This window comes from Crocodylus siamensis, chromosome 1 (genome assembly GCF_052110815.1).
Source record: "Crocodylus siamensis isolate JL-2025a chromosome 1, ASM5211081v1, whole genome shotgun sequence".
Taxonomy (NCBI): Eukaryota; Metazoa; Chordata; order Crocodylia; family Crocodylidae; genus Crocodylus; species Crocodylus siamensis.
This window is the reverse complement of record NC_143395.1, coordinates 103,804,455-103,815,552: the sequence shown is the minus strand read 5'-3', so window position 1 is coordinate 103,815,552 and position 11,098 is coordinate 103,804,455. Positions and strand designations below refer to the sequence as shown.

At 44.2% G+C, this 11,098-nt stretch overlaps 1 protein-coding gene and 1 pseudogene across 2 annotated transcripts in view; one reads left to right on the top strand and one right to left on the bottom strand.

The window, feature by feature from the left end:
- Window positions 1-235: 235 nt before the first annotated feature.
- Window positions 236-440, bottom strand: LOC149873128 (U2 spliceosomal RNA; annotated as a pseudogene).
- A 130-nt stretch (window positions 441-570) lies between these two features.
- Window positions 571-11,098, top strand: part of STX7 (syntaxin 7) — a 56,304-nt gene continuing 45,776 nt past the window's right edge. Inside the window, exon 1 of one of the 2 annotated variants that reach the window (XM_090039266.1) lies at window positions 571-721. The gene's annotated coding sequence lies outside the window, so the exon portion shown is untranslated. The remainder of the gene's footprint in view (window positions 722-11,098) is intronic. The other variant, XM_090039276.1, reaches the window with a different exon arrangement.

The window sequence follows — 11,098 nt, the reverse complement described above, 5'->3', positions numbered from 1 at the left end:
TTTTAACATGCTCCGAAAGAGGCCTTACTTGTTTTGGTTCCCGCTGCAACTGAAGAAGGCAGCGCTGGGGCCCCAACCTGGTGGGAAAGCCTCTCCTTTCTATTTGAAGGGGGAGTGAGCCGCCAGAAGAAAAGGGCTGGAACAGACCTCAGGAGGGCATTGAGTCCAACCCCTCAGAGCAGCACCAGCCCCAACATCTAGCTTGTCCCAGAATGCTTTTTGGTTTTTTTCCTGTTTTTTTTGCACCGGTCCTGGAAGCACTGGTATACCAGGTCAATGCATGGAGTGGATGGAGCAAGCTCCAGTTCCACCACCCAACACCAAAAAGAATCTGCTCAATATAGACCTCCGATGGAGGACACATCAGAGACAATCACCTGCCCTGGGAAAACCACCTGATTGAGCTTGGTGTCTCCCCTGCCAAGCGCCTCAGCAGCTGCCCACCCGCCTGCCCGTCCAAAATCCAGGACTGGCGCGGGCCCAGCACAGCGTCCCCGGCGCAGGCGGGGCGGGGCGGGGCGGGCGCTGCAGGCACCGCCCCACAGCCGGCTGGGGCGGGCAGGACGGCCGCGCCGCGCCCCGCCCCGCCCCGCCCGCTGACTCTGCAGCAGCAGCAGCAGCTGGTGGCGCTTGCTGGGCCGGGCCTGGCCGGGCGGGGGTCGTACGTTGCCGCGGCAGCAGCAGCAGCAGCAGCAGCAGCAGCAGCAGCGCCGGGGTGAGGGTAAGAGGCGCTGGGAGTGGGGCGTGCAGGGGCCACCCCCTGGGTCGGGCCGGGCGGTGCAGTGCAGTGCAGTGTTGTGCAGTGCAGTGCAGTGCAGTGTAGTGCAATGCAATGCAATGCAATGCGGGGCGGGGCGGGGCGGGGCAGCGCTCAGACCCCCCGCGCTGGCGGTCCCGAGCCGGGCGGGCTCCTTCCCCCGCGGTCCTGGCCCCGCGGCGCCGCGGCAGAGGCAGCGCCGCGCCCCGCTCCGCTCCCCTGCGGCCTCGGCCCGGCCCCGCCGCCAAGGGGGAAGCAACCCGCCGAGGCCCGGGCGAGGGTGTGTGTGGGTGTCTGTACGTGTATACACGGCTATGTGCAATCAGGACTCGTAGTAAGAGGTGATCTTTTTGATTAGACCAACGAGATTTTTTTGCAAAAAAATTTCACGGCTGTATAATACGTGTACATTCTGTGTATATATGTGTGTGGGTGTGTACACTCCCACACACGTATATGTATACATGTGTGTGTTCACCTATAGCAGCAGTTCCCAACCCCAGGCCGTGACCCAAACGAGGGTCACGGGGCAGTGCTGGTGGTGCTGCACAGACAAGATGAGCCACCGTGTGCCCCATGTGCCAGGGGCTCTGCGGGCCACCACATGCTGGGCCCAGCAGCAGGGCAAAGAGGAGGAAAAAAAGGTTGGGAACCACTGACCTATATAATGTGTCTATATGCCATCTATCTAGCTCTAAATGATGTGGATACGTATATGTATGGATGTACACACCTACATAATGTGCCTACTCTATACTTACCTATCCATCTCTGTCACACCACACACACACACACACACACACACACGTACGTTGGGGGGTGTATATGTATATATGTGTGTATACACACTTATAGAATGTGTATACGCTATATCTATCTAGCCATCAATCTTTATAAGTATGCAGTGTGGGTGCATACATGTATATATGTGTGTGCATGTATGTATTGTAGATTATATATAGTATGTGTAGGTATATATATAGCGTATATGCCTATACACACATGCACGTGCGCACACAAATGTATATAGCGTACATACATTATATAGATGTGTATACACACATGCATACACATATATAGTGTACATACATTGTATGGGCCTGTATACACATGCGTGTGTACACATATCTAGTGTATGTAGACTTTATATATAGTGGGTTTGTACATACCTGTATAATACATACCTGTATAATACACGTTCTATGTAATACACACATGCACAGGTGTATGCACATATGGCCTCATTTCCTGATGCTAATCTCAGAGGCCAGCTGAAGGCTTCCAGAGTTGGAAGGGATCTCAAGGGTCTTGTGCCCTAAACCCCATACACATATACTACTCGTGTAAATAATCAGCCATGTTTAAACTCACCTTCTCTGCTCTTATGTAGCATGAGGCCTCATGTAAAAAACAATCCTGTGGTCCTGTGTGAGAGGCAGAAGTGTAGGTAGGTCTTGTTTACGATGAAAAGTTGTGAAGTCTACTTGGATTGACTTTGTTTCTAACAGCGGTTCTCAGCATCATGGGGTGCCTTGCGATCCTTTCACGGGGGCCATGGGGTACCATGCAGTGTCAGTGCTGTTAGGTTTACAGGTGTGATTTACGAGATAAACCCAGAACTTTCAAATAGAAGTGCATTGTTGCGTTTTTTCTGACTTCTTGGAAAAAGAATTGCTGTATCATTTTTCTGTAGTCAGCAAAATTAAGCTGGCATTTTCTGAAGGGTTGAGTCTGTCCAGGGTTGCTTTGAGTCTAAAAAGGTTGAGAACCACTCTTCTAATGCCATGACCTGCAAATGATAGTTTTAGTGACTTTTTTCTTGCCCCCAAATTCAAGGGACTTTCCTTTTGAAGAATCTGAAGTCAAGTTTTATTGTGGTTTAGGACAATTTTAGCGTTCAGTAGTAGTTGGGGGAGGAATCGATCAGCCTTGAAAATGGGCAGCATCTCTGTGCCATAATTTGTTCTTTATATGCAGCAAGTTGTTTCAGTCTTGGACTGCTTCTAAGGAAAATATGGACAGAGACTCCAGTATGGACAACTGCAGTAGTCATGTGCCTGTGTGTATGACAATGGAACTTAATTTTCCATGTAAATTATATGGATTTTTCAGGTTCCTGGTACAGTTCTACTGGGGCCTTTGCTGTTGAAAAGCTTCTACACTACTCTTTCTCAGCCTGAGAACAAGACAGTTCACAAGTCTAGAAACAAAAGTGAGAGTGATATGTCTGGCTCTATTGTCTATTCTGTGTGAAATGTAAACACTAGATTCTTAGTTAAGGTTTTATCAGAAGAAACTTAGAGCACTTAGTCCCAGAATGGATACATTTTTGTGTCGTGTTAGTTGCAGGGGTGATTAATTATATGAATAATGGAAAATAGTTGGAGGAAAAAATAATCCAGAAACAATAGGCTAAAAAGTTGAGCTGCATATATCAATTGAGCCAATGACTACTGACTAATGCATTTATTAATTATATGTTCTTGAGGCAGAAAAATATTTACATCGGGGCAGGAAGCATTTTATATAAATACTGCAGACAAATAGGGGAGAAGCATTAACAGTCCCTTAAACTGAAACTAGTATCAGGATTCCTAAGCTTTTTAGTAAAGCTTCCCTGTCAGATTACATCTCTCCAGTACACATAATGAAAACTATATCCTTGTATAAGGAGAATGTCACTTAAGTTTTACATATTTGACTTTTTTTAGAATGCATGCCAGCAAAACAAACTTAACTTTAAGGGAAGCTCTGAAGGAACATAGCTAATTGTGTTTTATCGTAGTAGTTCCCAAAAAGCCTGTTTGAGATAAGGGAATAGATTTGTGAGAACTGTGGCAAATTCTGTATTAACGCATGCACCAATGTCATTTTTTAGTACCTGTGATCTAGGCAGCTGAGGCTAAAGATAAACTGAGTTGCCTTATTTCTTAACTACATCTTCTCCTGTACCCTCAGAATTTTCCTTACGTGCCAGCATAGCAGTCCTACTCTTCCCATTCTTCCTTCTCAGTCTCATACTTCCTCTAAATCTGGGGTCTCATTTTACATTTTGCCAGCCTCCAGCCAATTTCTCCTTATTCAGTTCTGTTCTGAAAACTTATTTTTTCTACAAGACATGAATGACTGTGCTAATCTGAATTACTCAAATGCCTCTTCCACAAAGAACAAGCTAAGAGGCATTGAATAAGGTAGGCTTTATTTTTGTTTATGCTGCAGACATATCTAATCAACAAATGTAATCTAACAGAACTGTTTGATTAAAATTTTATCTTGCTTCAAGCACAGTTCCTTTGGGAGAAGACTTCTGTTAAAACAACTGGCCTGTTGCCCAGTCTGATAATAAACACAGGGTTTTTTTATATTTCCAATTAGTATTTAAGTTAAAAAATTGTGTGAGGATCATTCTTTTTGTACCCTGTGTAAATAGGCTCACCTGGGAATCTTAATCCATAGGATGTTCTTGATATATTGAGAATGTATTCTAATAGTTTAATTTGGTAAGAAAGGACAAATAACTCCAACTACTATGCCATTTTAACCGGACAACTGAATTTTTTTCTTTCAATGAAGAAGCAGCTCTAGATTTTGGCAGGAATATCTCATTATTCACTATTTCAGGACCTGGTTTTGGGACCCTGCCTTCAAGGTGTAGTATTTTTTAATGTGTTTAATAATTCATCTGGATGAAGTGAAAAAAAATACCATTTGGTACTCTTACACTTCAGCATCATGGTAACATGAGGTTTTAAGTACCTCTGAAATGTCTGTATGTCTTGGTTTTTCTGTGTCCAAATGGTGATCCTAAAAGGCAAATTTGGATTTTGGCTTTTAAAGGGGAAAATAAATAACATTCTTCCTTAGTTTCCCTGAGAGTTTATTGTTGGTTTTCTAGTAGCACCTGTGAATTCCCATTCTGGACCAGGACCTATTGATTTAGGTGCTCTACAAACAGGGCAAAGAAGACAGTGTTTCCCCCAAAAGAGAATGCAATCTAAGTGTAAGATATAAGGGGACAGACATTAATCAAAACCAAACTTCCCTTTCCCACCCTTACTGGAAAAACACCTGCTAGCATCTAATTAAATGCTTACCTTTTCATTTTGCTAAGTGTTATGACTCAGTTATGAAAATGTGTCTGAGTATGTCCTAGGGAATGCTTATGTGTGTGTAACATAAACCTCTCATTGTTTCTTTCAAAAGATCATCCTAATAAGAATGTATGTATCCTCTTCAGAAGTAAAATATTCCCTATTGCAAGTAATCACTAAATGAAACAGTTGGCACTATTCTGGCATTAGTGCCTCTGTCACTTCATAGACACAATTCACATATAATCCAATGCAGGAGCATCTTGGCTAAGTACAGACATTCAAAATGCTCGAGCCTGACTTGATTTGATCTTTGCAGGTTAGTCTGACCGGCATAGGTTGAAGTGATTTTTGCAAGTGAATAGACATTCATTTTTGATTCTGGAAAGGCAGCCACATGGCTCAGGATAGAGGCTAGGGGATGCTACTGAGCCCTCCCTTTCCTTAGGCAGCAGGCTGGAAGGAAGCAGACCAGGGGGTGGGGGGAGGTAGGGGTGAGGCCAAGCCCCAGCAAGCTGGTAAGTGTGATTGGGGAGAGACTTAAACCTCCATCTTGGCTTGCAGGGACCCCAGCCAGGCTGTGCCTGGAGGGGCAAGCGGGAAGCAGCCCTTGCCAGGCTTGTCCTCAAGGGCAGAGGAGGAATGTGGCCAGACATTCACCCAGGCAGCACCTCAGGTGAAGTGGGGCAGGGAGGGAGATTAAAGTCCCCATCTCCCCTATCTCACTGGCCTGACTTTCTTCCCCGCTGGGCTCTCATGCAGTGGGGGGTGTAGCCAGAGCCAGCCGGCATAGCCCTGCCATCTGCCCCTTTTGGCTGGAACTGCAAGGTTGAGCCAGGCTGGCCCACAGGCACTGCTGAGGGTGGGCTGGCCTGGGCTGGGTAGTGAGGCAGGACCCTTCCTAACCGGCTGCAGCCTGGGCTGGGACCATGGGAGCTGTGCGTTTTGTTTGCTCCTGGCTCCCCATGGCCAGACCAGGCCAGGCTGTCATGTAGCAGCAGCTGGTTGGGAAAGAACCTGCCCCCACAGCCTGGCCTGGGCTGGCCCCCCAGTGCCCACCCTCAGCAGTCCCTGCAGCTAGCTGTGCTCAGCCCCAGGTGAGGTGGGTGGTAGTGGGGCTGGCCTGGGCTGGGCCGTGGGGGCGGGCTCCTTCCCAGCCAGCTGTAGCTCCATGACAGCCTGGCCCAGTGTGCATGGGCAGTAGCACAGAGAAGCGACATCACTGTAGCTGCGGGTGGGCACTTTGGCAGCTGGACTAGCAGCGCAGGACATGCCCATGTCTGCCTGGGCCAGCAGGCTTGGAGCCCAGCAGCCAGTCGCCATGGGGGCTCATGCCCGCAGCAAACACTGCTGCCATGCCCTCTGCACAGTGCTGCACCAGCTGTGGCTCCATGACAGCCTGGCCTGACCTGGATGCTGGGAGCAATCTGGGCACGCGGCTCCTGTGGCCCCAGCCCAAGCTGCAGCTGGCTGCAAAGGGCCTTGCCCCCATGGCCCAGCCTGAGCTGGCCCTTCTGGGCCTCCCTCAGCAGCACCCATGGGCCAACCCAGCTCTGCTCCAGCCCTAGCCTTAGCCCCAAGCATGGCTGGTAGATGGCGGGGCCATACAAGCTGGAGTCTGGCCTCGCCTCTGCCCCTGCCCCTAGAGTGGAGAGTGGGGGATCCTAACGGGCTGCTCTGGACCAGCCAGGCAGACTCTGGCTGTGGTCTCCTGTGGGGAGAGGGCAGGAAGGGAAAATAGACCCTCTCCCTGCCCCTTCACCTTAAGGGGCCATACCAGCTGGTGTCTGGCCGCAACCCTGCCTCTGCTCCACCTAGAGAGCAGAGGGCTGTGGCCAGCCCTGCTGTCTGGAGCAGCTGGTACAGCCCAACTCAGGGCTGCAAAGCATGCTGGGATGCTGGGGGACTGTGATTTGACTTGAATCAGGAAGGGGTCTGGGCCAGAAGTTTCATAAACTGGTTTGACCCAAATCAGTGAAGTCTGTTACTGTGTCAGCCGGGTTCGGCCATTTTGAAACTGGTTTATGTGCACCGAATGTATGTTCTGTAATGGGTTTAAAGCAATTTCTGATCACTTAAGCCAGTTTCTGTGCAACTTCTGTCCCTAGCCCTGGTGAATTGCTTTCGCATGCATGTCAACATTATATAGACTGTAGTGGAACCTATTTGCAAGAGAATTGAGTAATGCCTTGTTGCCTAACTCCTGTTAGGTACCATGATTATAATCTTCCAATTTTTTTTCCATAGTTAAGGTAACAACATGCTTCAGTTTTGAGCCAAATTTTCTTTACCATTTTTAACTGCTTAAAAATGTGGGCGGTAGTTGAGATGCTATTTTGAGTGGTTTTGTATGTCCGGATGTATTGAAAGCAGTGTGGGATTGATTCGACCTGCTGCCTTCTCTGTAGCTCTTTAAGGAGCAAAACCCTGCCAAGGCCTGCATATGGTTAAATTCAAACATTTTGTATTTCTATTGATTCCAGTGCATTAATTCCTGTTTTTAAAAGTTAAGTATGAGTAGCGAATTTTTCTGGGCTGCAACATTAAATTTGCAACGAGCCATGTTACATAGTTCTTTTTATAATGTTGAACATAAGCTAGTTCCCAGGAAGTGAGAAAAATCCTCAAAGCATATTGGAGTAAGAAAAATGAAAATGTAGGCACGAGACTCCATTGTTGGATAGTGTTTTTTTCATTGTTAAAAACTGAAATCTAAAACTTACTTTGTGCTTCTCACATAGGTGTCTTTTCATGCTATGTTTTCAATCATGGAAGTTTGAAAGTTTTGTGCTCAAGTGTACAACTTCCCACTTGTTACTGAATATGGAGACTTGTCCTATAATTAAAGGAAGGATTTCATGGATTTCATAGACATTAGGGCTGGAAGGGATTTTTGGAAGATCTTTGAGTCCAGCCCCCTGCCCCGGGGGCAGGAAGTCAGTAGGGGTCATAGGATCCCAGCAAGATAAACATCCAACTGTGTCTTGAAGGCATTCAAACTAGGTGCTTGAACCACCTCCAGTGGCAGTCTGTTCCAGGCCTTGGGGGCTCAGACAGTAAAGAAGTTTTTCCTTATGTCCAGCCTGAAATGGTCTTGGAGGAGTCCAGGCAAAAGGCAGCGTGTGTAGTTCTAAGCATAGAAGCTTCCACAAGAACCAACAGTCAAAAGCTAAAGCCAAATAAATTAGGATAGAAACAAGGCAAGCATTTTTTTGACAACGAGGGTGATTTAACTATCTGTATAAACAGCCCAGGAAAGTTGTGAGTTCTCTCCATCTGTTGATGCCTTTCTGAAAGGCACATTTGGTCAAACAGAAATTATTGGACTCAGTGCAGAGGTACGGGAGTAAAATTGTGTTGCCTGGAACGTACAGGGAGTCAGGCACTGATGAGCACATAGTCTCTTCTGGTTCTAAAGTCCATAAATACGTTGAAAATTAAAATAGGTGTAATCAAGGCCTTAACATTTCTAACCCCTTTTGATCAAATGATCCTCTTTGATTCTTGTCAGCATCCATTACACAGGCTGGCAAGTGAGTGTACTCTGTGGGAGCTGTCTGTTCCCAGGGATGAAGCTTCCAGGCAAAGGAGGAAGGTGTATTTTTAACCGCTGAATCCAGACTGTGAAACTTGCTTGCAGAGAAATGAGGAAGTATGTAAAAAATTTTCATGTTCTAGTCTGAACACAGTTAACTCTCCTGCAACCTTACCATGTCAAAGAATGCCACATCCCTGTTAGCTTACTAATATTTTTTACAAAGGCTCAATACATATTCATTTCTTCTCATTTTGCTGTAGCAGTAGTTAAGGTATGTTTTGGGGACTTAGAGGAATTAGATATTGTGAAAATGAAAGAACATTTGCTTTGGAGATAAAAGATCATCATAACTCTGTGTGTTAAGAAACGTGAATTCAGCTTCGTGCATGTTTACCTTTCTCACCTCTTTCTTACTGGGTGAATTCCTGGCATTATAAAAAATTTATAGTGAAGTCAGTGAGAATTTTAAGCGTCAGGATGCCAAACCATATGTTCTAGTGATTTTAAGCAATTTCAAATTAATACGTAGGGAAAGAGCATGGGAAGGCATTTGAATGGGAAGGCATTTTCAGATGGTGACTCTACAACTGTATCTTTTGGCTTGTGCTAGATAGGTTCTTATCCTTGTTTATCAGCTATAAGCTATAGGAATCATAGCTGAGTTTATAGTTTGTATTTTTCCTGTATCAAATTGTAGTGCAGCAGCCTCAATTATTTTCAGGACTTTTCTCTTGTAGTTTACTGGAAATACAATATAATGGATAAGCTTTCATTCTGTTAAGGACTTAAAGTGTTTTGGTTGTTTTCTTTAGTAATTCTTGGAGATGTTGAATATAACATGAGAAAAAGATGATATCTCAATATAGGAAATACTGTTCTTTGGGTCTTCTGAACCAGTGATGGGACAGCTTGAGGTTCCTTAGATCCTTTCAGTGGTGATGCAGAGTGCTATGCATTGTTAACACTGTTAGAGGTGTAAACATGATCCACAAGATAAACCCAGGGATTTCAAATAGGAATTCAGAGTATTAAGAACATTCTGATCTATTTTAGCCTTTCTGAGTTCTTTGCAACAGGCAAATTGCTCTATTTTTTCACTACAGGAAAAAAAGTTCAAACTAAAAGCTGGTGTTTTCCATGGGGTGCCTCAAGTCTAAAAAGGTTGAAAACCACTGCTCTAAATTGTCACAGTGCTTCACAATATTGCAGTAGTGAGAACCATATCTACTTATTCCTACTATGCTAGCTTCTTTGGTTGCACTTTCATTTCAGATACCAAAAGAAAAATCTTTCCTTTTTTACCTGCACTAGTGTAAGTAACTTTTACTTGCATGTTTCTGCAGTTGTTACTGAGCCATTCACCCAGTCTTGTGAAGGGCAGAATATTTGCTAGAAGATTTTGCCTTCTATCAAGAATTTTGTGAGCTGTGACTAGTCAGGTGTGTGACAGTGTATCATCTGCATCAGAAAAAGCATGATGTTAGTGCTTCAGCTGGATTTAAAATGTATTCTCAGAAATTTAAATAGTAGTTTACTCTTCCCAGACACTGCTTTCTAGGCTGTTTATATTCAGTTTGTTCTTAAAAGTAAATTGCAAAAACATGGATCATGTTTAATAGTGAAACTTCTCATGAGGAAGGTCCAAGGTTTTAGATTGACGCTTTAAAATGAGAAGTTTGGGTATGCCAACACAGAGTCTTTGTTTTCAAGTCTGGAAATGTTTAAAAAGTTAGTTGTCACTGGTTACCCCGAAGTTGAAACAAATCCTAGAGTCTGAGCTATGCCATACTATAATGTTATGGTTGAAGAAGATCCGTCTTATGTAGTACTTCAGTATACAGTATCTGCTCATAATTCTCTTGTGATTTGTTTGTTCAGGGTATTAGAGGCAAATACCACTGGTGAGGGAAACTTTAAAACATATTAATTTATTACTTTTGATCAGCTGTACTAATTTGTGTAATATTGCTGTATAAAGGAGTTGTGTTTACATACTATTTAAGTGTAATATTGCTTAATTTTCTGCTTTCTTTACATTAGAAAATATGTAATCTATCTGAGTATGGGAACATCTGGGATTAGTCCTCCTTAACTTTTCAGGTGTCTCAAATTTTCCCTCCTCAGTGTGTTGGAGGTATTTTGAAAAAAAATCTCTTAGATAAACGCACAATACCTGGGGCTATAGAGTCATCTTTCAGACTGATAAAAGCCTAACAATGAAATAGTGAGAGGTGTGTAAACAAAACATGGGCTAAGCAAGCTAAAAACTACCTTGTAGATGTTTGAGTTATAATCTGAGTCCCCTCAATTATGTGGTCTGTGTCATTGTCTAAGTGGGTATCTTATAAAATTTAAGGGCACAAAACTGTACCACACCATGACTGTACATCAAGATCATGACATAAACAGTTTATAGGAGTAAAGGCACTGAATTTCTTAAGAAAAGGCCACTTAAAGCTTAAAATAAATGAAGAAAAACATTTGGGGGGAAAAAACACTTTGAGCTGTGCTTTCTGGACTGTAAGGTGCTTGTCAAATACATTCGAGGCAGCCATATAGTACATACAGCGTTTAAAAAGGAATTAGTTTAAGAAAAAAGCAGAACTAGAGAAAATTGGTTTTGGTATTTTTTTTCACTAGTTCTGTGGGATTTTTTGTTTTTAATTAAGCTACAGCTGATCCTAGCTTTCTTTAAAAATCATAACTTCTAAA